At 50.1% G+C, this 27929-nt stretch overlaps 1 pseudogene; it reads right to left on the reverse strand.

The window, feature by feature from the left end:
- Nucleotides 1-11260: 11260 nt before the first annotated feature.
- On the reverse strand, nucleotides 11261-19335 carry LOC129393151 (sperm surface protein Sp17-like; annotated as a pseudogene).
- Nucleotides 19336-27929: the final 8594 nt, after the last annotated feature.

The raw sequence follows: 27929 nt of genomic DNA on the forward strand, positions 1-27929 counted from the left end.
CTACTAAAAATATAAAAATTAGCCTTGCGTGGTGGTGTGTGCCTGTAGTTCCAGCTACTCAGGAGGCTGAGACAGGAGAATCGCTTGAACCCGGGAGGTGGAGGTTGAGGTGAGCCAGGATTGCGCCACTGCACTCCAGCCTGGACGAGACTACATGTCAAAATAAATAAATAAATAAATAAATAAATAAATAAATAAATAAAATGAAGTGGTTATCTTGGGGAGGTTAGAGTACAACAGACTTCCACCTTCTAAGTTAATTTCTGTAACATTTTAATAAGTAGGTATTTACATTTATAATAATTTTAAAAACACTAAGCTAATACTGTTGACTGTCTTTTATGACAATGAAGAAGCCTAACCAAGACTTGTGCAAATGAATGGTCACCCTACTCCTTCAGGGCAGGGGCCAGGAAAGAATCTGCCAGCAAGACAATAATTTTTCTTAAGAAAATAGTGGGCTATCTATTCTGGCACACAAATCAATGAATGATCTTCACATTAACATTCTGGCCTCACAAACACGGATGCTCATCTGGGAAGGTGCTTGTGGCCGAATCCTGCGGCTGGGGTGCTTTACATTTAAAAATTCCCAGCCGGGCATGGTGGCTCATGCCTGTAATCCCAGCACTTTGGAAGGTCGAGGCAGGCAGATCATGAGGTCAGGAGTTTGAGACCAGCCTGACCAACATGGTGAAACCCTGTCTCTACTAAAAATACAAAAATTAGCTAGGCATGGTGGTGCATGCCTGTAATCCTAACTACTCGGGAGGCTGAGGCAGGAGAATCGCTTGAACCTGGGAGGCAGAGGTTGCAGTGAGCCAAGATTGTGCCACTGCACTCCAGCCTGGGCGACAAAGAGAGGCTCCATCTCAAAAAAAAAAAAAATTCCCATTGTTTTACAGTGAGATACATTGGAACTATTAACTAATTTTTAACAATTCTGGCTGCTTTCTTCTCTGTCTCTCTCCAGCCTGCAACCCCTTCAAGTGAAGCTGTTTTATGCTGGATGCCTCAAGGAAGAGAGGACAGCAGAAAGAGATGTCCTGGCTTTCAACTTTTAGAAACCTAGCTCAAAGTGAGAAAAGTGAGGGGCAGGAAAAAGGGTCCAGGGAAAGAAGTAAAAATGACGTAAGAGAATATCTCACTGCCAAGACTAGCAAATGGGGACCTGGGAGGTTCAGAGGTTAGGATCTGAGAGGACCAGGACTGGCCCCTGAGGCACTGTGCCTGGAGCGGAGACAGCATCCAGGGAGCTCCAAAATTCCTCTTGGAGAAGCTGAGTCAGCACCCCTGGTCCACAGAGTCTCCATCTAAGGGTTAAGATGTGGATCAAGAAAGGCCTGGAAGGCTGCAGGGCTTCAGGAGGTAATACAGGAGGCCACTCAGCCTGGGACAGAATTGTTCAATGGTTTGAACAATTGAGTGCACTGGGAGCACTCAATAGAAATCTGTCATGGTTTGGCAAGAGTGGGTTGGTGTTTCCAGAGCTGACTGGATCCCTCTCTACCTCTTCTCTCTCTCTCTGCACCTGCTTCAGCCTTTCCTGTCACTGCCAAAGATCTTTTCCTGCTCCTCAGTCTATACGGCCTACCATGGCTGCTCTCAGACTCATACATCCTTGATTTCACACCCAGAGCCAGACTGACTTCTTTCTCAGGTCTCAGCACCTTATTCCTGAAGCCATTTGTGATTGGCCCAGCTTGGATCAGGTAGGTGCCCATCAGGCATTCATCCCTGGACCAATCTGCTGCACGTGGGGGTGGAGTCCATTGTATTAAGTCTGCAGATACTCCAATCTATGATGGGAGTGATGAGATGGGAGGGGTGGGGTGGTCTCTGAGCAGACCAGGTAATTTCCCCTAGGCTGCTCCTGGGAGACCATGAATATTCCCTCTGGCTTTCAAGGCTTGCCACACCTACCATCTTACCTCTGCCACTGTCTGCTCAACATGCCTGCCTGCCTCATTCAGTCTATTTTCAATAAAAAAGAGGGTTTTTTGTTATTGTTTTTGTTTTTGAGACAGAGTCTCACTCTGTTGCCCAGGCTGGAGTGCAGTGGCACAATCTCTGCTCATTGCAACCTCCGTCTTCTGGGTTCAAGCCATTCTCCCTTCCTCAGCCTCACGAGTAGCTGGGATTACAGGTGCCCGCTACCACTGCCCAGCTAATTTTTGTAGTTTTAGTAGAGACAGGGTTTCACCATGTTGGCCAGGCTGGTCTCGAACTCCTGACCTCAGGTGATCAGCCCGCCTTGGCCTCCCAAAGTGCTGGGATTACAGGCGTGAGCCACTGTGTCTGGCTTAAAAAGTTTTTATTGTGTATTTTTCTTAACACAAAAGCAGCATATGTTCACTGTAGAAAGACAGACTCTTATGTGCCCAGAAGCACAAGTCTCTTGGATTCAGAAAATAAAAAATGATGTGGTCCAGAGAGGGAGGTGAACAAGTAACTCAGTGACATTTGTACTGAGCATTGTGATTGGGCTTGTCTACTCCACTAAAGGGCCAGGCACTCCAGAGCAGAGACAGTATCCACCACAGCATCAAAACAGTTCAAAGTAGTGCACAGGTTTTCTGTAAGCACCTGCCTGACTCAATGAACGACTGTACCCCTAGGCTCAGCCTGGCCAGGGTGGCCAGAGTGGCTGGGAAATCTACTCAACCAGGGACAGGATTGTTTAATGGTTTGAACCCAAACACTGGGAGCACTCAATACAAATCTATTGTGGTTTGATAAGAGTAGGTCGGTGTTTTCAGAGTTGACTGCAAGATCAGGCTAATGTACTGTGGGCAACGACCCCCAATCCAAGCCTGAGTTTCCTGGATTGTGTTCAGGTTTGGGAGAGTTCAGGGGGTATTTTCCCAACTGGAGCCCTCTTTAGGTCCCCATGGCACCCTGAACCCATTTCCATTACAGCCCCCTTAGACTCTTGGGGCACTTTCTCATTCACACCTTGGTTTGCCTCTGGCAGAGAGCCAGAGAAGACAAAGACCTTTTCTTGTTCATCCCTGTATCCTTGAGAGCTTCCTTCCAGAGAGATGCAGTGCCTTCCTTCCAGAGGAAGGAAAGAAGGAAGGGAGGCGGGGGGAAGGAAGGGAAGGAGCCAATCTGCTTTTGTACACTGGGAAAAACGAACCTCTTCTTAAGGCGCACAAGCTCCGCCCCTCTTCAGGGTCGTGCACATATTCGCCATCTTCCGCGACTGTCACCTGTGGACGGCTAACAGCTCAGCCCTTCACTGGGCATTGCGCTTGGCTGCAGGGAACTGCTTTGCTCAAAGTTATGGCTCTATCTGTGTGGCCTGTGGCCAGTGACTGGCAGATGGAGGCACAAAGGCCAGTCCTTTGTCTCAATTAAGGACAACTCTGGAGCATCCTGCAAGACTGGATGAGGTGTCTGTTGCAACCACATTTGGGGTCATTTTCTTTCCGCCCAATCCTGTCTTCTCAGTTTCCTTACAGATAGATCTCCTGAGAGCACTCCCCAATAAACCTGCGTGTACCTCCTCATCTCAGTGTATCTTTCCAACCGAAGACACTCACCTCGCAGACTCTGGGAACCCGCAGGATATCTGGAGCCTCCATTAAAGGCTGTGGTCACTCACCCACCTGGGACTCCCTTTCCTAGAGACCAAGGAAACTCTGCGCACCGTTCTCAACACCAGACCATGTGAGGCCGAGGGAGAGGCACTGGAATGACAGAATCTGGAAGCCCTGGGTTCTGCCACTGGTGAGCCGGGGGACTTACGCAAGTCCATTAACTCCTCTGACCCACAGGGTTCTCAAATGCAAAACAAGGAAAGGAATTTCCTATTTCATAGGGTTAATTCAGAATTCATAAGTGAATGGGCTTTGCACAGTGCGGGACACAAAGTAGAAATACACAAGTGTGAAAGTTTGGCTTTCAGAGTTTCCTGCCCATCTCCAGCTCCTTACCTCCCTCTATCCCCACCGTCTTTCCACACATCATTCCAGGACAGGTGTGGCCAGCAGCAGAAGGGCCAACTGACCCCCACCAGGGGACCTGTGGCTTTGGCTCTCCACAGTGACTTGGCATACTCTGAAACGCAAGTCACTTAAGGTCTATTAAAAGGTAAGTCATGGGCAGGCACGGTGGCTCACGTCTGTGACCCCAGCACTTTGGGAGACTGAGGCAGGTGGATTACTTGAGGCCAGGAGTTTGATGCCAGCCTGGCCAAAATGGTGAAACCCCATCTACTAAAAATACAACAATTAGCAGGCCATGGTGGTGCACAACTGTGGATGCAACTACGAGGTGGGAGAATCGCTTGAACCTGGGAGATGGAGGTTGCAGTGAGCCAAGATCACGCCACTGCACTCTACCCTGGGCCACAGAGTGAGACTCCATCTCCAACAACAACAAAAAACAAACAAACAAAAAACCAAAGTAAGTCACGTCCACTGTTCCCATGGCTTCCTGTCTTTCTGACCCTTTTCTGCAACTAAACCTCTTATTTTCTCCAGCCACATCAGCCTCTAGCTGTGCATCACTCATACCAGACAGACTCCCACCTGGGGTCTTTGCACTTGCCACCCTCTTGTCCTAGAACAGCTTTCCACCCAGCTCACGCTCTCCTCTCCTTCAAATTCTTACCCAAAGGTCAGAGAGGCCTTTCCTGACACCCCTGCCCCATTAAAAATAGCAGAACTCCCCAGCCCTGCCTATCCCAACTCTCCACTTCAGCACTCCTCACCATCCAACATGCCGTGTGGTTTCTTTATTCACTGCTTGTCTTTCTCCATTGGAAGAGAGGACAGTCTACTGTCTCCCAGTACCTACAACAGCATCTGGCATGAAATACATGCACAATATGTTTTGTTAAGTGAATGAATGAGCCTGTTTGTATGCTTCACAGGCAGATGAAACTGAACAAAGCAAATCCACTAGTGAAACCAGGGAAAATTGATACCAGCCCTTGGAAAAGGAGGGATAAAAGTCCCCAAGCTTGGCTAGAATCCAAAGTTTGTGCCAGGCCAAGGCAGTACCTAGGATCTCTCCTGCCACCCCAACCAGGAGCTTCTTGAGGGCAGGAGCCATTGCCCCACTATCTCTCTATTAGCTGCTCAGTGGCCAGATCGGTCCCTGGCAAGTGGAAAAAAGGCTGTGATCCAATGAGTTTGGGAAGGATTAAGTAAAGTTAAACAGGTTTCCCAACTCCAGGATTTTTCAGAGCACCCCTCTTTTTTTAAAATGGAGTCTTGCTGTGTTGCCCAGGCTGGAGTGCAGTGGTGCAATCTCAGCTCACTGCAACCTCTGCCTCCCGGGTTCAAGCGATTCTCCTGCCTCAGCCTCCTGAGTAGCTGGGACTACAGGCACATGCCACCACACCTGGCTAATTTTTTTGTATTTTTAGTAGAGGAGGGGTTTCACCATGTTAGCCAGGATGGTCTTGATCTCCTGACCTCGTGATCTGCCTGTCTCAGCCTCCCAAAGTGCTGGGATTTACAGGCATGAGCTACCGTACCTAGCCCAGAGGCTTTCATATGTAAATATAAGTTATAAGTCCAAATGGGGACTTATGTTTTGAAAAGTTTTCCAAACTATCTGGCCATGGAATCCATATTTCTTTTTCCTTTTCTTTTTGAGACAGTCTTGCTCTGTCCCCTAGGCTGGAGTGCAGTGGCACAGTCTCAGCTCACTGCAACCTCCACCTCCTGGGTTCAAGAGATTCTCATGCCTCAGCCTCTGTAGTAGCTGAGATTACAGGCCCATGCCACCATACCCGGCTAATTTTTGTATTTTCAGTAGAGACTGGGTTTTGCCATTTTGGCCAGGCTGGTCTTGAACTCCTGGCCTCAAGTGATCTGCCCGCCTCAGCCTTCCAAAGTGCTGGGATTACAGACATGAGCCACTGAGCCTGCGGAACCCATTTTTCAAGGTGAGTAAAGGATCCACAGAGTATGCTTTGGGAAACAGTGGCATAACCTCACTATCTGAAATGCAAGGGATTCTGGAGGAAATCTAGTGCTCTACATCCTCTTCACAGAGGAGGAAGTGAGAAGTGGGAGAGGGAACCCCAGAGTGGGAACCGGAGGTACTGCACGTCACAAGGCAGATCAGAAGTGAGGCTAGGGCTAGAATCAGCCATCTCTAGCCTCCAGAATACATGCTGCTTTCAGTCCTGACTCCGGGGTTCTGGACCTTGGATTATCAGGCCTGCTTTGCTCACTTGCTCTTAAGAAGTGCCAGGAACTTAAAAGAGGAAAGGCCTCAGAGATGTGGAAGTCCCCCTGCTGACATCACTTGGTGTTCTGGCCTTCACTTCCTGCCATGACCCAACTCTGGGCTTGTAATCTGTGCCTGGGAGCCCAATGTTTCCCACTGACACCTCCTTCCTTGCCCCCCCGACCCCTCTCTGGCTTAGGTGTCATATTAGTCCATTCTCATGCTGCTATGAAGAAATACCTGAGACTGGGCATGGTGGTTCATGCCTGTAATCCTAGCACTTTGGGATGCTGAGGTAGGCGGATCACTTGAGGTCAGGAGTTCGAGACCAGCCTGGCCAACATGGTGAAACCCTGTCTCTACGAAAAATACAAAAATTAGCCAGGTGTGGTGGCACGCACCTGTATTTCCAGCTAGTTGGGAGGCTGAGGCATGAGAATTGCTTGAACCTGGGAGGTGGAGGATGCAGTGAGCCGAGATGATGCTACTGTACTCCAGCCTGGGTGACAGAGGGAGACTGTCTCAAAAAAAAAAAAAAACAAAAAAACAAAAAACCTGAGACTGGTTTAATACCTGAGAGAGGTTTAATTGACTCACAATTCTGCGTGGCTGGGGAGGCCTCAGGAATCTTACAATCATGACGGAAGACGTCTCTTCACAGGGTGGCAGGAGAGAGAATGCGTGCCTTCACTCGGGCGAAGGGGGAAGCTCCTTATAGAACCATCAGATCTTCAGTGAGAACTCACTCACTGTCACGAGAACAGCATGGGGGAACCGCCCCATGATTCAATTATCTCCACCTGGTCCTGCCCTTGACATGTGGGGATTATTACAATTCAAAGTGAGATTTGGGTGGGGATACAGAGCCAAACTATATCAGGTGTTCTCAAAGTGTGGTTCTGGGACCAGCAACATCAGCATCACCTGGGTGCTTGCTAGAAATGCAAACCCTCCAGATTCACCCCAGACCTACTGAATAAGAGACTCTGGGGGTGGGCCCAGCAATCTGTGTCTTCACCAGCCCTCAGGACGTTGTGACTCAGGCTAAAGTTTGGGAACCACTGCCCTCAACCATACTAACTCAGACTACGCAGCTCCAGAGAAGGGCCTTTCCTGGGCCTTTCAGGCGCCCAGTGACAAGGTAACCTCCAGGGCTCTTAGGAAGGATCATGGAAAGCCCAGGGCACAAAATCTCCAGAGTTTCTTATAGAGCTCAGTGGGTTCCAACCACTTGAACTTGTCACCACCTAAACCCTGAAGTTAATTTACTCTCTGCTTCATTTCATTCGTTGGTCTAATCCATAGCTGCAATTTTATAAAAGACAGACCTGGGCTGGGGAGTTTTTCAGGGTCCCATTCTGAAATAAATCATGGCAGTTGGTGGGCTATATGGCACATGCATTGGGTGTCTGGAAGCATCTGAGTTCTACCTCAGTCCATGTAAGCCGAGGTGGGGTCTTTTTAGTGCATCAAGAGAGGTGCCTCTATTGAGTTCAATAGGTCCTTTTGGGGAATCCATCTGCTTCCCTCATTTCTATCCAGGTTGAAGTGGGCATGTGGGACTTTTGTAAAGAAACTGTAATCCCAGGGTTGCTGCATGGAGTAATTGCAGGGAATACCATTGTGCAATGCGAGGTCTGCATGGCCACACATGATGGTCCCAGAACACTGTGTTAGTCCATTCTTGCATTGCTATAAAGAAATGCCTAAGGGTGGGTAATGTATAAAGAAAAGGAGTTTTATTGGCTCACAGTTTTACAGGCTGCACAGGAAGCATAGCAGCTTCTGTTTCTGGGGAGGCCTCAGGAAACTTTCGATCATGGTGGAAGTTGAAGGGTAAGCAGGTACATCTTACATGGCCAGAACAGGAGGAAGAGAGAGAGGAGGGAGGTTCCACACACTTTTAAACAACTGTCTCATGAGATAGTGAGATCTCATGAGAATTCACTATCTCAAGGACAGCACCAGGCAGGGGAGGCCGGGGAGGATGGTGTTAAGCCATGAGAAACCACCCTCATGATCCTATCACCTCCCACCAGGCCCCACCTCCAGCACTGGGGATCACATTTCAACATGAGATTTGGGTGAGGACACAGATCCAAACCATATCAGACCCCTACCCTCCTTGCTGTCACTCAGAAAAAGGACAACCCCTTCTTTTCCAACCCCCATCCCCGACTGGCTTCACAGATGGGCAGGAAGCTCCTCAAATGTGCCCATCAGAAGGATGGCTGGGCGAAGGTAGGCCACTATCTGCTCCCCACCAAGCACCACAGCCCTGATGGTCTCCAGATTGCATCTCTGGTCACTGCCTCAGCTCCCATGGCTTATGCTTCCTGGGGGAGAGTGTATATAATCTGGGTACCCACCCACTCCGCACTTATCCATGACCCACTCTCTCCTCCCTCCCTCCCTCAGCCCAGGCAGCAGTGCCTCTGCTGCGGCAGCCCTCCATCCATCCTCGTCATTCAGACGCCTCTGAAAGTATGCCTGTCAATATAATGCACGGCCTGTTGAGGGGAAGTGACATTTTGAATAGTGGACACTTTCTGGGAGCATTCATCCTAGGTCAGCCTCGTGATAAATAAATACATTTGGAGTTTGAAGTCAGCAGGCAGGATACAGGGACCAGAACACAAGCACAGATGCACACACCATAAGGCTGAGTTGATGGGGTGGACATAGGATGTGACAGAAAGGGAAAGAGGGAAGGCCCCACAAGCAGATTTTGGGGGCAATTTATTCTCTTTCTTCCTGGCACCTCTAGGGAAAACAGGAAGCAAAAGAAGCCGCAATTTCCTTTATTCCTGAACCACAAGAGGGTCCCTGTTTCCTACCACCCTGTCTGTTCCTCACCTGTGCCTCTCCACACCCCCCAAACCCCAGTCCCGATCTTAATTACCCCTAACAGTGCCCTAAACAAAGTATTTATAAGGCTTACTGTGTTTGTCTTCCCGTTCCTATTAATAAAGTCTGGGAATGTAGGAAAGAAATATGGGCGGGTGACAGGGTATTTAATGGTGCCTCACCTTAAATGCATTTTAAAATATGTAAATCAATAAAAAAATTATTTGTAATAGCAGCCTAAGAGTGCTGGTTAGCCTGGCGCGGAGTGAAATGCATGCTACAAGCCCTATTACCATACATCCTGGGAGCTGTAGTTAGGATTAATCTGTCAAAGGGGATGGTTTAGTGTTGATGAATATGACATGTGACCATTAACGATGTTGATTTTATCTCCCGAGATTAGCATGATTTACTTCGGATGGATAATAATGTCATTTGCTTGATGCAGTAGATCTGTTTACGAGCTGATTAAATTGTAAGGCCTTGCCTCATTTCATGCTATTTGGTTTACAGCTTCATTACCACAATCACAAAAGCTGGGGAAATGTCCCACATTCCATGTCACAATAAATCACTGCTTCACGTTGCTGGGATGGATTTTAGCAGTTCTGCCCAGCACGGACTGTTCTTGGCTCCCCACTAATCTGCGATCCAGAATACATTAGGCGGATCTTCAGGAACACTGGAATGAGAGGGGGAAGGAATCCTCTTGGATCTTTTAATTGAGTGAGATTAAGGAAGTCCTTGAGTAATTAGCTGTAACAAATTACCTTATTATTTAGACAGTGAAGTCACTGTTTTTGTTGCAGGTATGATCACCATAAATATGCAGAAAAGTGACACTCGAGGAACCAGAGGGAAGCGTGGACGCAAATTTCATTTTTGTCCTGTGATCCTTTGTTGTAGGAGAGAGGCCGTCCAAATGCAAGGTGGGCAGGGGGTCCTCATCCCGTGCTTCTTCCAGGCGGGGTGGGAGGGGGTGCACGCCACACACCCACAGCATGGCCTGCTCAGCACCTCTGGGTGGGAAGTGGCTGAAGTGGAAGGAATAGAGTGCCTGGTAACATGGGTTAGAATAGAAGTGTGTGAACCAGACCTGCTCACTCTATGCCAAACCTGTGCCCAGACTGACCTGGCAGTAGAGACTCTCCCTTCAGTGCATGAGGGAGAGGGAAGAACAACAGAGATGGAAAAGGCAGGGCTACTTACCCCTTGGAAGACTGCGGAGGCAGATTTAACACAGGTCTGAAATGACTGTCTCCATTTCCAGAATACCTAAGAGGTTTAGAGCGCTTACCACCTTCCAGGTCCTGTTCTCCCCAGTTACATAACCCTGGGAAGTTGGGACCATTATTCTCATCCTATGTTACAGATGAGGAAACTGAGGCTCAGGGAGCAACATGCCCAAGGTCACAGAGCCAGCCAGCTACAGAGCTGGAGTTTGAACCCAGGCAATGGGGCCCTGGAGCTCAGCACGGTACCTATAGGCCACTGAAGCAGGCTGTAATGACTCAGGGTGAGGAGGGCACATTTTCAGGATTTTTGCTTCTGACTCCAGAATTAAAGCCCATAACCCCGAATGGGCCCTGTCTGGGAAGGATTTAAGATCAGCAATAATGAGAAGCACTGAGGCCAGGTCTTGAGTGGAAACTTTAGTAAGGTTTTGCACTGAGCAAAATCAAAGAGGATATGAAACTGCTTCCTCGAGATTCCGCCTTTGGAAATAGAATGCAATCATGTCAAAGAGCAAAGGTGGCTTCTCTGCATCTCAGCTCAGAATGTCCCTAAAATACCAAGAGACAAAGGGGAAAAAATGTGGCCCGTGAAAATTCTGCAGAAGAGGTAATATTGTTTCAAAGTTCCATGCAATTTTACCTCTGAACTTCAGACTTGGCCCTCAAGTGCCTGCACCCACTAAAAAGAACCCATCATGATCCCCTTATGGCAGTGGCCATACAGGCCTCGAATTGCATCGTGGCATTCGCTGGAATTATTCAGTGCAGCTGAAATTATAGTTTCTTTATGAAAATCCCACACGCTCACTCCAACCTGGAAAGAAATCCAGGCCCTCCAATCTCCATTCCTTCTTTTTCCTGTAATGAAACCCTGATTTGTAATTGATTTTAACAAAATAAAGACTACATTATCTAGCCTCTCTTGTAGCTAGATGGGTCTTGTGACCGAATTCTGGCCAATAAGACGTAAGAGGAACTGTTGTGGCAACTTCTGGGATGTGCGTGTGTAATTTCTGTTTGTTTGTTTTGTTTTGTTTTGAGACAGGGTCTTGCTCTGTTGTCTAGGCTGAAGTGCAGTGGTGCCATCACAGGTCACTGCAGCCTCAACCTCCCAGGATTAAGCAATCCTCGTACTCAACCTCCCCAGTAGCTGGGACTACAGGCACCCGTCACCATGCCTGGCTAATTTTTTTTGGTAATTTTTGTAGAGATGAGATCTCACTATGTTGCCCAGGCTGGTGTCAAGCTCCTAGCTTTGAATCCCCCACCTCAGCCTTCCAAAGTTCTGGAATTACAGGCATGAGCCACTGTGTGTGGCCTGGGATGTGTTCTTAAAGGGAAGGGGTACACTTTTCTCTTCTTATTCCTGTTGGCTGAGAGGGAGATGTGATAGCTGGCACTCATGCAACCAGTATGGACCATGTGAAGAGGATAGTGGAGCAACAAAATAGAACTTTGAGTCTCTGATAAGTTCATGAATTTGCCATGCCAATCCTGGGCTGTCTGCCTCCAGATTTCAATTGTGTGTATATGTGTGTGTGCAGTGGGGGGACAAATGGATAAAGAGAGTTATTTTCATTTTCTGTCACTTGCCACAGAACCTAATTCTTTTTTTTTTTTTTTTTGAGACGGTCTCACTTGGTGGCTCAGGCTGGGCACAATCTCTGCTCACTGCAACCTCTGCTTCCTGGGTTCAAGTGATTCTCCCATCTAAGCCTCCCGAGTAGCTGAGACTACAGGCATAAGCCACCGTGCTCAACCAATTTTTGTATTTGTTTTGGTAGAGACAGGGTTTTGCCATGTTGGCCAGGCTAGTCTTGAACTCTTGACCTCAAGTGATCCACTTGCCTTGGCCTCCCAAAGTGCTGAGATTATAGGCCTGAGCCACCACACCCAGCCTACAGAACCTAATTCTATTGAACAAACCCATAATTCAGTTCAGCCATGAGCCAAAATGGTGGTAGTCAAATACTCCCTTAAAGTATGAAGGAGTCATACTTTTTTTTCATGTTTCAGTGGTATGTTTAATTAAACAAATGCTCATGACAGATTTTCACAACAGCAACAAATGTTATTTCACAACATCAAATCTTCCTTACTAAGGAAAAAATGGGAACAACAACAAGGCTGATGGATTTGGATTATTTTTCATGTTTCCTGGAGGTAAAAGCAGTGTCCTCACTTGTATTCCTCTGTTTCCTCATGTCAGAGACTATCGGTTTCCATTCTCTTTACCTCCTCTCTGGCTGTGTGTCCCCAGAAGGCAGCCTGGATTTTGACAGCAGCAACCTCTTCTTTTTCCTTATCTTCCTCAGAAGAGTCTAAGATGGTGACTGGTGTCTCTTCCTCCTTCCCAGATATTGGAGAGTTTTCTTGTTTAGGATCACATTTCTCAGGTGGTTCTTGCTCCTCGAATGCATGACTGTTCTAGAAGCAGTCTTCTACCTGAGTCCCCCATTCTGCTGGATCAAAAGTGGTTTTCTCTCTTTTCTCTGGAAAGCTGTCAAAATATGCTGCTGCAAAAGCTGTATATTATCTGGTTGCTCTCTCAGAATCTCGTGGGTCAGCTCTTTAAGAAGACTCCCAAATTCTTGCAGAATTCAGTAGTGGGTATTGGAGAATGGAATCGACATCCTCTTGGTGAGAACTGCCTATGGAGCCTCCTCTTTCTCTGGGAGCTGGTGCCGCTGGTCCAGCTTACTTCCTCCTCTGACCTCATGTTCTAGGGATGCATGATCTCTCTCTTCCGGGGCAATTCAGGACCAGCACTGTCCAGCTGGCATCCTTCTTACTGATATCTGCCTTTCTTCCCCTAGGCTTCCTAACACACTGTTCTGGATTCTCTGGTTGAAGGTTCAGCTGTGGCTGCAGCTCTTGACTTGCTCTTGATGTCAGGACACTGGGTTGGAAGCCCGAGGGGCCCATGGTCCTCATTGTGTAACCTCGGAGAAGGTTGGGCTTTTACACATGAGTCCTCGTGATTTTTCTCAAACGGATTCTTCCCCATCCCAGCACACACCTTGCAGCCTCTTGACAGAGCACCCATCCATCTAGGGCTGGGGAAAAACCAGAATTTTCTGAGCAGAAAACTCTATTCTAGGGTGCTCCTCAGCCCCCATTCCTCCTGATGTCTACCACAGGTCCAATCCTCTTCCTCTAAGGCTCCAGCTCCTCTTGCCTGAGTTTCCCCCCACTTCTCCTTTCTTTTCTGGGATTTTCAGACCTCCAGGGTCCTGGGAGACCAGGGCAGAGGTCATCCCACCAGAGCATGTATTGGTGACTGCAATCTCTGCCCCTCAGACCCCAGCATTTCCTGAGCTCTGTGGGCCGCCCAGTCATACCCTCACCCAGGCAATCTTGGAGTCACTTTGTGACTCAGCTGCTCAGTCTCCTGGTCACTTAGTCACTCAATCAGCTCTTCAGTAGTTAAATCAACTAACCAGTCACATGCTTGGGCCCTTGGCCACGTGCTCAGATACTTCTTACTGTGCCATTTCATTTGCTCTCTGTTCGTTGATCAGCCATTCACTGAACCTGAATGAGCCCAGCCCTGTGCTAAGTTAGTGGGGATAAACAGACACCAGGTACAAACCCTGTCCTGAACCAGGGCAGCTGCCAGTCTGTGTCCATCAGTCATTGGTCTGGCAGTCTGTTGGCTGTTTAATTGATCTATTGGTCAATCAGCATGCCAGCTATTTGATCAATGGCCAGACCCTTGCCCTGGCAGGCACTAGTCCTTTTGCTGAACTCTCAGGGTGTGTAGTCATCAGTCCATTCTTCAAAGGTGATTAGGAGACCTCAAAGGCTCCAGGAGGAGGTGCTCTGGAGCTGTGATGGAAGTTTAGGATGAGTCTGGCTCCTGTGGGGACTGGAAGGCCTGTGGGGCTTGCTCCCAAGGCAGGCCTCAGCTCATGCGCTGGGAGGTGTGGGGCAGGGGATGCGGTCTGCTCTGTGTGGTGGGCGCTCCTGTCTGAGAACACTGAGGGCCCTGGATTCCAGCCCCCCTTTCTCCCTCCCTCCTGGTGATGGTGCAGACACACACACACATGCGCATACACACACTGATAATCTCACACATGCACACACAGACTCACACCACACACATAAACTCATGAACTCAGATATATGATCACATACAAATTCACAAACACACACACACACACACTTGTACACACTTTCCCATATGGACTCACACAGGCACCAGCACACACTCATAAACACATAGAGTGTCACTTGGGCTTGTCCAAAAGTAAGTTTGTCCCTCATCACAGGCAGGCCCCCACAGATAGCCCCATGCCACACTCAGAGATAGGTCAAGTAGCAGTCTTACATCAAGGCAAGTGCCACATGGACACAACTCCCTTGCCACATCCTCACTCCTAGCCCCTAGCTGGGTAGCTACCCAGCCAGGCCCCTAGCAGGGACACAGCCCTGTAGCCCTGCAGCCCAGCACCCAAATGATGCTCTGGCCATGGAGCCCTGTGCACCTCCCCAAAGCCCCCACCTGGTTGGGGTCATGCTCAGAGTTTGAGGAACCCTGACTCCCCACACTGGGGCCACATTCCCTCTTGAGCCAGTTTTCCTCTGAGGTCTCTTGTCCCCACAGGAGGTGATGCCTCTGGCCACCTCCCTGTCCCCAGCCCCCTGGGACTACCCGTTGGTCTTGAGTCTTCCTCGCTGACCTTCATCCCTCTGCCTCTCCAAGTCTGATGTTGTTCCTCACAAAGGTGCTCAAAGGGAACTCGGACACCTTTCTGTCCTTGGTGCTGAGACCCCATGCTATCCTCCCAGTTCTCTGCTACCAGACCGCCCTTCTCGAATGGAGATAGAGGAGGGATGGGGAGCTGGGAATGTCCTTTTAAGGGGGTTCTCTATGGGGCCACGCCAAGGGCAGAGCCTAGGGGAGGGACAAAGAGGTGGCCATCTTAGGGACCCGGAGGCCAGCAAGGCAGTGACCTGAGAACCAGAAACATGGATAGAGGGACTTGCTACGGCTGGAGAAAGGCCAATCAGGAGACACACAGGAAGGTCACCGAGGTCACCCCTCTTCTGTGTGGCTAGGAGCATTCTCTTGGGATGGGCAAAGTGATACTGGCCTGTCTCAGTTATCTACTGCTACAAGAAAAAGAGTCTCAAATCAAGGGGCTTAAAAACAAGCCCAACTTTTATTTTATTCACAAATTGGCAATTTCGGTGAGGCTTAGTGGGGAGGGCTCATCTTGCTCCACTCCATTTTGGTCAGCTGGGGCGGCCCAAAGGCTGGGCCAGGAGTTGTCTGAACCTCGTTCACTCATGTGCCTGGCACTTGACACTGCTGTTGGCTGGGGCTTCAGCTGGGGCTGTTGGCCAGAACACTCCCACATGGCCTGTCCTGTGGCTGCATGGCTTCCTCACAGCATGGTGACTGGGTCCCAGGGGTGTGCATTTCCAGAGGAAGCTGTTTCACTGGTTACAATTTAGCCTTGGAAGTCCCATGGCATCACTTCCACTCCAACCACAGTCGAGGAAGGAGTGTCAGCTCCATAGTGTGAGAAGAGTATATGGGATGGGATATATTGGTGGCACCAATGATTGGAAAATACAACTGGCAGAATGACTGTTCTTCATAAACCTTCCTCATAAGTTTCAGCCTCCACCCTTACTCTAACTTTCTTCTTCTGTTTTTTTTCTCCTTGGGTACACATCACTCACACCCCAGGTTTCAGCTTTCTCTTCTCTGTATACAATTCAAAAATTTACAGCTCCAGCCCTGACGCAATGCAGGCATCAGAAACTCAAGCCATACAAAAGTCTATCTCCCTGCCAAAGCCTTCTCTCCCTCTAGAATTTCTTCCAGGTACCCAGGCTTGGGTTCTACTTCATCAATTTCCCCATTTCCCCTGGCACATGGAACAACGAGAGACTAGAGATGAAGCCAGAAACTACATTTCACAGCCTCTCTTGCAGCTGGGTGTAGCCACGTGACTATGAGCAACTTCTTTCTCACCTGTTTGAAAGGACACTGTGCGCTTCTTCCTCCCTCTACCCTTCTGTGGCTGGAATATGCCCAGATTTGATCACAAGAATGAGCACAATATCCTAGGGGACAAAGGAGCTCCAAGATGGAAAGAATCTGGGCCCCTGAATGACATCATGAAGCAGAGTAGCCACAGAGACCATTACCTGAGAGAGAAACTTCTTTCTGATTTAGGTCCCTGTATTTGTTTTACCATTGCGTAGCCCAATACCTGAGTCTAAAGGCCTCAGGATCTTCTTTGCCTTCCTGCTGTCCATTCCAGCTCAGCCATTCACCAGGTAGAGTCCATTCATTCTACCTTCTCACTGCTTCCTGGAACTGTCCTTGCTTTGCTTGTCCTGCAGCTTCTCCCTTGTTTCCAGCTCTCACTTTCTCCCTCTTAACTACAAGACCTCCACATTGGTTTCTTTATATCCAGTCTCTCATTGTTCCATCCCATAATGTTCTTCCTCTGGTCAAAGACCTCCAATGGCTCCCTATTGCTTATTGAAGAACAAGACATGATCTTTCCTGCTTCCATCCCTTTGATCCTGCTGGTCCTTCCTCCTGGATCCCCACATCTGCCATTTTCTAGCCATCAAATGCCTATTCATCATCCAAGCCCAGATCAAGTGCTGCCTCCTCCCCAGTGACTTTCACATGTTTCTACTGGAGTTCATCCTGGGCCTCCACTGATTATATCCCTCATCGCAGCCCGCCTTAAGGCAACAGTTGTCTCCATGACCCACTAGACTGGACAGTAAGTTATTTGAGGGCAGAGACCCTGTCCTAGTCATCTTCCCATTGCCTCCACGCCTAAGATAATGCTGTGCATGCAGCAGGTGCTCAGTATGTGCTTGCCAGTGAACACTCACTTTCCATGGCTGGAGGCTCACAACTCTGTCTGGGCACTGTTCTTGCCACAGGTGATCAGGGTTGTCTTCCCTCTGGCCTTGAGGGCTTCCCCAGAGAATCCCGGAATAACTGAAGGGTGCTGTCCTCCTCACACTTCCCTGGGGCCTGGGGAAGGAGCAGCTGTGAACATTCTGTTTGCTCTGAGTGCAGAATCTGTGAGTGGAAGTGCACAGGTTTTATTGGCAAGGGCTTTAGAATGAGACAGACCCAGCTTTGAATTTCAGCCCCACCACTTTTTAGCTGTGGGACTTCAGGCATACTGTTTAACCTCTCTGAGTCTCAGTTTTCTCTTTTGTAACATGAGGTTACTGTAGCTACTTATCTCCTACAGGTCTTGTGAGGATATAAAAAGATAATGTAGAGAAAGCACTACATACAGTATTTGGCACAAATAAAGTGCTCACTAAATGGTATCGATAATCATAATCCAATTTCTTTCCTGATATTCTATCTGGTAAGAGTGGATCAGGGCAGGTTTCGCACTAGGCCTGGTCCACTGGAATCCTTGTTGTCAGATGGAGGTTTCTCTGTGGACATGGGTCAGAGGATGTGCCTTGTCACAAATGAGTTGAGTTAGGGCTGGGTTTTGCTGGCTGCTCCCAGAAGGTGGAGGAGAGGGAGCAGGGCTGGTGTCCAATGGGGTGAGGGTGAGGGGCTGGCTGTTTGCTAAGCCCAAAGTGGCTGGGTTAAACCATATCTGGCTGGCAGGAGCCTATAGCCAATGGTACAATGTCAGGGGTAAGATGTGGCAGACTTCAGGGGCTTCCAGGCAGCCGAGGGCTCTCTGCATCAGATGGGCTGCCAGAATCATCTGACAGTGCTCAGTTTCCTCTGGTGTAAAGGATCTGGATCTATGTGGGAGGAGGGGTCCAGGACCCCACATGAGCAGGCTGGGTTTCCAGCAGAGGAGAGGTACTGAGGGCAGTTGGAAGTGGCCCACATACAGTGGGGTCAGAGAGGAAGATTACACTCACCCTAAATACCCTACATGCTAATCCTGGGGACAGCAGACCATGTCCAAGTCCTCCTCACTGGCAGGGGGCGGCCACTGATTCGGGGCCTAGACAGCTGGATCTGCAGTTTGCAGCCATTTGGACTAGAACAGGTGGGGCCAGTGGTGAGCTGGTAAATGGTGAACAAACAGCTCTTTGGTTGCGGGGGAATCTTTCATTTGTAGTACTTGCCCATTGCTGTGGTATAAATACTCCCACCATGGCTGATTTCAAGCCACTAACATAACATCACTGAGTGAGGAGTTGGGAAGAGATGTGCACATATGGCTGTTGGGAGCCAGTAGGAGCTGATTCCAGCACACCACTGGGTGGGGTCTCACACCTGCATTTGGGGAGAAAGGCAGGTATCTGTGGCTTCAGTGTACGGAGAAATAAAGGTCACTATGCAGTGTAGCAAAGAGTGAAAGGCACAAGAATAATAGACCCTGGAGCCTAATACACTATAACAAATCCCAGCTCTGCTACTTCTTGGTTGTGTGGTTTTGGGCAAGTCACTTTGCTGCTTTGTGCCTCAGTTTCCCCATCCATAAAGTGGGGCTAATGATAGTGCCTCCTTCATAGAGTTCCAGTGAGGTTGCACAAGTGTACACTGGGCTGTAGTGGGTTGACAGAAATGTTACTTATTGCAGTTGATCACACAGAGTAGTTGGAATGTCTCATTGGTCAGAATAATTTATAAAGGAAAACCCAGAGCCCCTCAGGGCATGTCCAAAGGCTCTGCTTTTTTATCTTTAAAATCTTGGATTTCCTTCAAGGTCAAGGATTTAAAATCTGCAGGCCCATGAACTACATGAAATTAAGTTTCCCACATTAAGCATGTGGACTCATTTCTGTAAAGAGGGGCCACAGCTTTCATTAATTGTCAAAAAAAGTTGAGGTTTCTGCATCCTTCCCTCAACCCACAAAAGGTTTAAGAACTGCTGATGTGGAGCGTGTAGAATTCCCAAACCCTAGGAATTGCCTAATTGCCCCGGAAGGGTTTTGGAGGAGAGGAGATGTTTGTAAAGTGTATGAAAGAAAAATGGCAGAGATGGAGAGACACACAGAGAGTCAGCCGAGAATTCTGAGATGTCTCTTCCTTGTTGAGACCTAAGGCTGGAGGAATCTTCCAGCAACGGGACAACCAAAAGGCTCATATTCATACTCAGTGCCCCTCCTGGTTCCTGCATTCTCCTTACTCCCTCTAGTTTCCCAGGGGTCTCCTCTTCTCTTCTCCAAGTCCCCCTCTCCTCCCAGTGCCCTCTTGGACCCAGTATAGGTGTCCGCTGGGCCACCTCTTTGTAGGTGCCTAGAGGTAGGGTTAAAAGTCGCTCACATGGGCCAGGCGCAGTGGCTCATGTCTGTAATCCCAGCACTTTGGGAGGCTGAGGTAGGCAGATGACTTGAGATCAGGAGTTCGAGACCAGCTTGGCCAACATGGTGAAACCCCATCTCTACTAAAAATACAAAAAATAGCCGGATGTGGTGGCGCATGCCTGTAATCCCAACTACTCAGGAGGCTGAGGCAGGAGAATCGCTGGAACTCAGGAGGCAGAGGTTGCAGTGAGCTGAGATCATGCCACTGCACTCCAGTCTGGGCGACAAAACGAGACTCCATCTCAAACAAACAAAACAAAACAAAACTCACTCACATGTTGCTAAGATTCAGTGGCACCATTTGTCTTCTTTATGGTTGGATTTTGTTTCTTTCAGGTTTCTGTAGTTACACTATAATTATTTAAGGCAAGGTCTGCCTCCGTTTTGGGTTGGAGGCTGTATTCAGTTTTTTATTTTTATTTTTTGAGATGGAGTCTCGCTCTGTCGCCTAGGCTGGGGAGCAGTGGTGCGATCTCCGCTCACTGCAAGCTCCGCCTCCCGGGTTCGCGCCATTCTCTCACCTCAGCCTCCAGAGTAGCTGGGACTACAGGCACCCCCCACCAAGCCCGGCTAATTTTGTTTTTGTATTTTTAGTGGAGACGGGGTTTCACTGTGTTAGCCAGGATGGTCTCGATCTCCTGACCTTGTGATCCGCCTGCCTCAGCCTCCCAAAGTGCTGGGATTACAGGCATGATTTCTTTTTTTTTTAAATCAGTAACATGGAAGCAGGAGGCAGATAGGTTTAATATGCTACTGCCTTTCCACCCAGCTTTGCTTTTCTCCTTTTTTCCTCTTCTTCCTCTTTATTTCCATCTCTCTTTCCCAATATAATTCTTCTTCCTCTTCCCCTCCTCTTCCTCCTCCTTCTCCTCTTCCTTCTTCTTCCTCCCTCCTCTTCCTCCTCTTCCTCCCCCTCCTCCTCTTCCTTTTTCTCCTCTTTCTTCTTCCCTCCTCCCCCTCCCCCTCCTCCTCCTTCTTCTCATCCTCCTCTTCCTCCTCCTCCTCTTCCTCCTCAGGGCCAATCCTACTCTACATCATTGCATTATACATTGATAGGCACCTAAAATTCAACTGAATTGCACCAACTCTGAATTACTACTTCTGAGGGCTTCTCCAGTAGCACCCCTGCCCACTTTATCAACAAGAATTTGTGTTTAAAAGGCAGAAGTCACCATCCTGTGACTCACCAAAGGTCGGCAACAAGAGGGCTCTCTCTTGACTCTGGTTCTGGGTGACACCACTTGTGGGGTGCGGGGGAGTCTGCCAATATTCTATTCCTACTCCTGCCCCTCTTAGTAACAAAGCCCTTTGTGTTAGTCAACTTGGGCTGCCAGACAAAATACCATAGACTGAGAGGCTTAAACAACAGAAATTTATTCTCACAGTTCTGGAGGCCAGAAGTCCAAGATCAAGGTGCTGGCTGATTCTGTTTCTGGTGAGGGCTCTCTTCCTGGTTTTTAGACGGCTGCCTTCTTACATGGCCTGTCTTCTATGCATTGGTTGGGGGTGGGAGGTTGGTGGTGTCTCTTCCTTTTCTTAGAAGGCCACAAATCCTCCCAGATTAGGTTCTACCTTTATGACTTCATTTAACTTTACCTTCCTAACAGCCCTATTTCCAAATACAGTTACATTGGGGTGTAGAGCTTCAAATGAATTTTTTGGGGGACACACTTCAGTCCATAGCAGCCTTGAGTTTATCTGAGGTGGCAGTGTACCCAACTAAACATGACATTTCCCAGCCTCTCTTACAGCTATATGTGGCCAAGTGACTGAACTCTACACAATGAGGTGCAGGCTGAGGAGCAGTGTGGTATCCAGGAAGACCTATTCAAAGGGAGAGGGTCCCTTTTACCTCTTGTTCCTCTTCCTGTGGTTTGAAATGAGCTGATGGTGCCTGAGCTCAAGCAGCCATCTCGGACTCAGAGATGACGCAAGGATGAAAGCTTCCTAGGTTGGCAGAACTGAAGACAGAAGGACCCTAGGTTCTTGGTGACCGAGGGCTCCCCCAAGCCTGGACTGCCCACCTCTAGTCTGGGAGAATATCTATCTTCCATAAGCCACTATTTAGGAGTCTTTGTTATTGTCAGCAAATGCTATTTCCAGCTGATGCATGGAAGCTCACCTGGCCCTGAGTTTTGAGCTTCAGGCAAAGACATTCAAAGTTCCTCTAAGGCCACTGCTACGTTTCCTCCTGCCCTCCCTTCTTTGGAAGCATAATTTTATCCAAGAGTTCCCGATTCATGCACATTTGTCCTCCTTCCGTCTTTTGTTTTTTTTCTTTCCTCTGCTTTCTCCCCTCTCCCTCCCTGTCTTCTTTCCTTCCTTTTCCTTCCCTCCTTCTAATATTTATTGAGCACCTACTATGTTCCAGGTACCATGCTAGCTGCCATGATTAGAAGTAGGTATAGGAGATAATCCCTTCTCCCCAGTAACCCAGAATCCAGGCTTTCTGGACAACATAAAGAGAATATGATGGCAGGATAGATCAAAGGAAAGGACATTAAATCTGATAAAAAGGGCCTGGGGCGTTCCAGAAGGAGGTCACACTTGGCCTGAGAGCTAAAGTAGAACTTTTGTGTTGCTGGTAATGAGGAAAAGAGGGTGGAGGACAAAATCCCAGGCACAGGGACCAGCACAGTGTTACTTTATTCGGCTTCGTCACCTGTAAAATGGGGACAGTAATAGTAACATGAATAAGTGAATGGATGGACTAGTAAGTGTGCAGTTCATGCTACTTTTTAATATTATTCTTGTTGGCAATGTGCTGTTCACCCTGGTAGGCACAGCCCTGTATCAGTTTTGGAGACAAGCTTCACAGAGGACATGTGACTTACTTGTCCATGGTCACACAACTATAAAAAGGCACTGCTCAAACCCAAGTGTCCTGGTCCCTGGTACAGTGACCTTTATATCTTTACCCTCTGCCTTTGCATTAAGTGCTGAGGGAATGCAAAGTGAGGGAAAGATCGGTGTGTGGTGGGGGGAAAATCTAGAGGGCTTCCTGGAAGAGGAGAGTTTTGAGAGCATTTTGGTAGAAAGGGAAAAAGGAAGGCATTCCAGGGAAGGAGTGTATGATGGGTGCCATCCACCAGGGTGTTGGAGGATGGGCTGGGGGGCTAGCTGGCTGGCAGAGGATTTGAACTCTGAAGATTGATGAGACACGAGGTAGAGCAGGCAAACAGGCAAGATCAGAGGATGAACCATGATTACAGGCACCCTGATGGCCAGATTGTGGAGTGAAGCTCTAAGCCAGTGGGCCACAGGGAGCCACAGGAAGTTCTTGAGCAAGAAGGCTGGTCAAAATGAAATGAGACTTTGGGGAGAAAGGAAAGAAAGAAACAAACTTGTCTTTACTAAGAACCAGTATGAACTAGGCAGTAGGTTGGCCATTTTCAAATTTATTACTTAATTTGAGCCTCACTACAGCCCCATTAGGTTGGTATCAATGTCCCCATTTCATAGATGAGAAAACTGAGGTCAAGAGAGACTCAGCCTTAGATATGAGTCAGTGGTGGAGCTAAAAGATAGGTTAGACTGAACCTAAATCTGTGCTTTTTCCACTGCACCATGTGGCTTTATGCTGGTCTCACTCTAGGAATATTTCTTGTACTGTGAGTGTCCCAACTAAGGCATTTCCTAGCCAGGGCTCGAGTCTTTTAATAGCCCAGATACCCCCTGGAGCTCACTCTGGGTCACACTGGGCATAGAGGCCTTAGTACCTTCGGGAGTTTTGGGGACTCCCAGCATGGGGTAGGATTAAGTGCTTGGCTTCCAGGTCTGAAAGAAGTAGGTTCAAATCCCAGCTATACTGTGCATGAACTGGAGAGTAATATGCTTTAGTTCACAGAGCCTCAACCCAGGTGGGGCAGCGGGATGAGCCCTGGATTGGGAGCCAACCCAAGCATAGGTTGAAACCCTAGCTGGAAGTGACAGGCGCTGAGGAGGTGAAATGGTGTCTTTATTATTTCAAAATAATGAGTTGGAGGGGGTAGCGAGGAAATAAGGTTGCCCATGAGGTGATCATTGTTGAGGCTGGGTGATGGGTTTATGGGGGTTCATTACACTATTCATTCTACTGCTCTGTTTGAAAAATCTCCATTAATAAATAGGCTGGGCATAGTGGCTCACGCCTGTAATCCCAGCACTTTAAGAGGCTAAGGTGGGAGTCACTTGAGGTCAGGAGTTTGAGACCAGCCTGGCCAACATGGTGAAACCCTGTCTCTACTAAAACTACAAAAAATTTAGCTGGGCATGGTGGTGCATGTCTGTAATTTTAGCTACTCAGGAGACTGAGGTGGGAGAATCACTTGAACCCGGGAGGCAGAGGTTGCAATGAGCTGAGATCAAGCCACAGCACTCCAGCCTGGGTGACAGAGCAAGACTCTGTCTCAAAAAAAAAAAAATAAATAAAATAAAACAAAAAGAAAAAAGAAAAAAGAAAATCTCCATTAAAAAATAAAATAATAACAATAACACCAAAAACCTTTTTGAAAACCCAGCTATGTTCACCATACCCTCCTCTAGCTGGAACAGCATCTCTGGCTCCCAGGCACTGTTCTGCTTTAAAACTTCATCAGGCAAGAGCAGCCAAGGTGAGAATCCCTGCTTATAGCCATCTCTCACTAGCTGTGTACCTCAAGCCACTGTCTTTCCCCTGCTGAGCCTCAGTCTCCTCATCTGAAAAACGAGGTGAAGATTCTTTTAACTTTTAAGTTCAGGGGTACAAGTGCAGGTTTGTTACATGGGTAAACTTGTGTCATGGAGGTGTGTTGTACAGATTATTTCAACATCCAGGTATTAAGTCTAGTAATGGGGTGAAGATTCTAATGACCTCATGGAACTGTTGTGAAGTGTAAGTGGGATGATATAGGATCCCATGGGCTGGGCATAGCCCGTGACAGATGTGAGCAGGTCGGCCTGGGTTTTCCAGTCACTCTAAGCACCACCAGGCTGCTAGCCACATTCGGTGAGGAACCCTAGGCCAATACGTGCAGCAGAGGCCAGCCGATGACCTGACAGGGGATAGGTCCCACCTTCTGGGCAACTTTTACGAGTCTTCTGTGTAAGTACTGTGTGCTAACCGATTGCGCTGCTGGAGCTGCAGCCTTATGAGTTTTCTAAATCACAAGAAGTTCATCACCTAGTGGGGCTTTTTTATCTGCCTTTCCTCACTGCTTAAAGACCAAGCCCACATCTTTCCTTCTCCTGTCTGCTGTCGGAGCATAAGTGTGTGCCACACGTAACCAGGTGTGCCAGAGTCAGAGCAGGGGGTGGCTTCTGTGGAAGTAGGAGTGAAAGTGTGGAAACAAGTGAGTGTGTGTGTTGACAGGCATCTGCATTTGTGTTAGTTGTGCTTACTCAGAGGTCCACAGGCTTGTGGCAGATTTCAGAAGCTGGTCCTTCTTCAGCAGCTCTCTCGGAGGCACACCTCCCTGATCTGCATCTATGCGGAGTTACCCAGCACAAGGACACCAGGGTCACTGTGTCACCACCAGAGGCACAGGTAGGGGGATAAGATTGGATGGTGGGGGAAAGGCCTGGGCCTTATCCGCCAGCCCTGCCACTGGCCTCCAGGACTTAGCCTCGGTTTCTCAAACTGTGTCAGGGACGAGTAAATGGGATGAGCAGCCCTTGGCAAGGAGTAGGCGCTAGGAAATCATCAGTGAAGGAGGGAGTGAATGAATGCAGGCCTGTGTGGCGACTGCTTCAGCATGGCAGACAAGGTGACGTATCAGAGCCTTGAGGGTGGGAGCTCCCCAGGTTGGGAAGGGACAGACACCTGGGCCAATCCTCCGGACAGGAATAGAGAACGAGGAGGAAACAAGGGCAGAAGATGGAGCGGGTGGAGAAGAGCAGGGGAGACGGTTCGCAGCAGGAGAAAAGAAGCGAGGAGTCACAGGGAGGGGCCTCCTGGACACCGCTCCCAAAGCCACGCGAAAGTGGAAGCGCGGGGCCTCGGGATGCCCATCCAGCCGGCAGCCCGCGCGCTGGCCGGGGTTCCAGGACTCCTTCCTGCTCCGCCGGGCTCTGCAGCGCCGCCTGGTGGACACGCGGCGCTCCGCCCGGGCTCCAGCCGCCAGCCGGCGCGCCGGGGATCCCGCAGCTGTTCGGGGAAAAAGCTGGAGAGAGTCGGGGGGCGCGCCTTGGGGAGGGGCATTTGTCCCTCCGAGGAGGCTCGCACCTCGGCCTGGACACGCAGCAGATACTGGCACCCACCCTTCACTTACCGCGCGCCCGGGGTGACTCGGATCCGTCCAACACGTCGGGGAATCCTTTCTGTCCTCACCCCCGGGCGCCCCAGCGCCGGAACGCTGCTGCCTCTGTGTAGCTGCTCCCGGAAGGAGTTTCATCAAACTTTTAAGGGGCTTTGGTTTTGGGTTGTGTTGATAAAATACCAAGAAGGGGCATGAAGGCACGAACGTCCCGGGTTCGTCTCCCTGCTGGTCCCAAGCCTGAATCCCAGGGCGGGGGAATGTCTAGCTCCTTCCGGGCCGGCAAAGTGTGGTCGCTCAGGGACCCCTGTCCGAAGACGCTAGGGAAAAGAGGCACAGCCTGTGGGTCGCAGTGGCCAGGAGCGCGTGGCCGCTGCTGGTGAGAGAGTGGTAGACGCCTGGCTTTCAGGTCCCGAGCTGCGAGCACCGGAGCGTGGGACCCCGGCTGCAGCACCGCCACGCGCTCCCGCCCTCCCACCTGCAGGGCGGGGGATGTCTGTCCAAGAGGCCGGGGCGACAAGCCCGCCGGCCAGGATTCTCAAGGAACCAGGCCCAGCTCAGCCTCTCTCGGCCGGACCAGAGTGGGAGCGGGGCCGCGGCGTCCGAAGACGCTGCGGGCCAGGGGTCCTCCTCGGCGCCAGCTCCGTTTCCTGGGGTCTCGCGACGTCCGGACATCAGGGTCGGGGGTGCGGAGACGGCGGCGGAGCCAGAGTCCCCACCAAGTCAGTTTCAGGCGGCGGCCCGCGCGCTTCCCGCAGTGTCCGGGAGGTCGCTGGGGGTGGCTTTGCGTGCAACCCGGGTAAAGGCCCTGCAGCCGTGAGGCTGGGGCTGGGAGGAGGGTGGAAAATCTCAAAGTCACCAATCCCGGTGCAAATGGCGGCAGGGGCCGCGGGCTGTCGGACGCAGGCGAGAGGCCAAAGGCTGACTTCGCGCGGCCGTGAGTCCCCAGAGGCAACAGGGGTACCTGAGCGCCGAGCGGATCCCGAGACTCGGAGAAACCGGAAGAGCCTGACCCCAGGGAGCGGAGAGTTTGGGGTGCGCTCTCAGAGCTGTGACTCCACGGTCCCGGAATCCTTGGAAAGGGCGCTCTGGGCTCAGAGCTCCCAACTAGCCGGAGGACCAGGGCCAGCGCCCAGGCCTGGAGCGTCTGGGAGGGGGCGCTGGGTCTCGGCCCCCCTCCCCCCAAAAGGGACTGAGACTTTTTTCTGCGTGCTTCCTTCGGCGCTTCGGGCAGCTCTGTCCTGCGGCCCAAGCTGGGGAGAAGACAGCGGCCCGCGCCACAGGGAGCTGCGCCCGGACCCAGACTCCCGCCGCGCTTCTGCAGAGCGGAGCCCTAGGTGCCCACCTGGTAGCCCCAGAAAGGCCGGACCTGGGCGCCGGGACCCTCGCGGGGCCGCACTTGGAGGGGCTTTCCGGGTCCTGGCCGGGCGGGCTCTCCTGCGGCGCGGAATGGAATAGAGCGCCGGCTGCAGAGCCACCCGGACGGGGAAAAGCAGCGGTGGCGCCGGCCAGCCCCGGGTCCCGACTCTGGAGGGAGGAAGGAGCGGGCGGGTGGGGGTGGAGGTGAGGGCGAGGGTTGGGGGGAGCGTTTAGAAGGCCCTGGGCAGCCAGAAGAAGAAAAGAGGACGCACTCTCCCCTCGGGACCAGAGGGTCCCTGCGTACTCCCCCCAGGCCCGGGACACAGGTTCCCCCAGCGCCCCTCCGCCTCCCAGTCTTTTCGGCTTGCCCCAGCGCGCTGCCCCACGTCCCCGAGGCCCCGGCCCAGGCCCAGCCGGCGAGTCCCGGCCTGCTCCACTCTGCACAAAACGAAACCCAAATGCCCAAAAAGCTCAGGAGGGAAATTTAACAAAAACCCTGTCCCCCGCCCCACACCCCCTTTCACTTTTAACAAGCCAGCTGCCAAGAGAAAATTGAAATAAAAACGAAATGATAGATAGCGGAGGACACTATCTTTCCAAATGGTGAAATATCCTCTAAAAATATGTTCCCCAAGGCCAACTTCGCGGCTGGTAGCCCCTTCCGACGCCTTTGCCTCCCAGAAAATCACAACAAAGCGATCGGAAATTCGGCCACGGTCCCGGGAAGAAGGAGTAGCAGTGAGGCCCCGGAACCCACTGCGGCCGAAACTGCCATGCTCTCTTTAACCAAAATAAAAAAGATAAGAAG

The sequence above is a fragment of the Pan paniscus genome, chromosome 8, assembly GCF_029289425.2.
Source record: "Pan paniscus chromosome 8, NHGRI_mPanPan1-v2.0_pri, whole genome shotgun sequence".
NCBI classification, from domain to species: domain Eukaryota; kingdom Metazoa; phylum Chordata; class Mammalia; order Primates; family Hominidae; genus Pan; species Pan paniscus.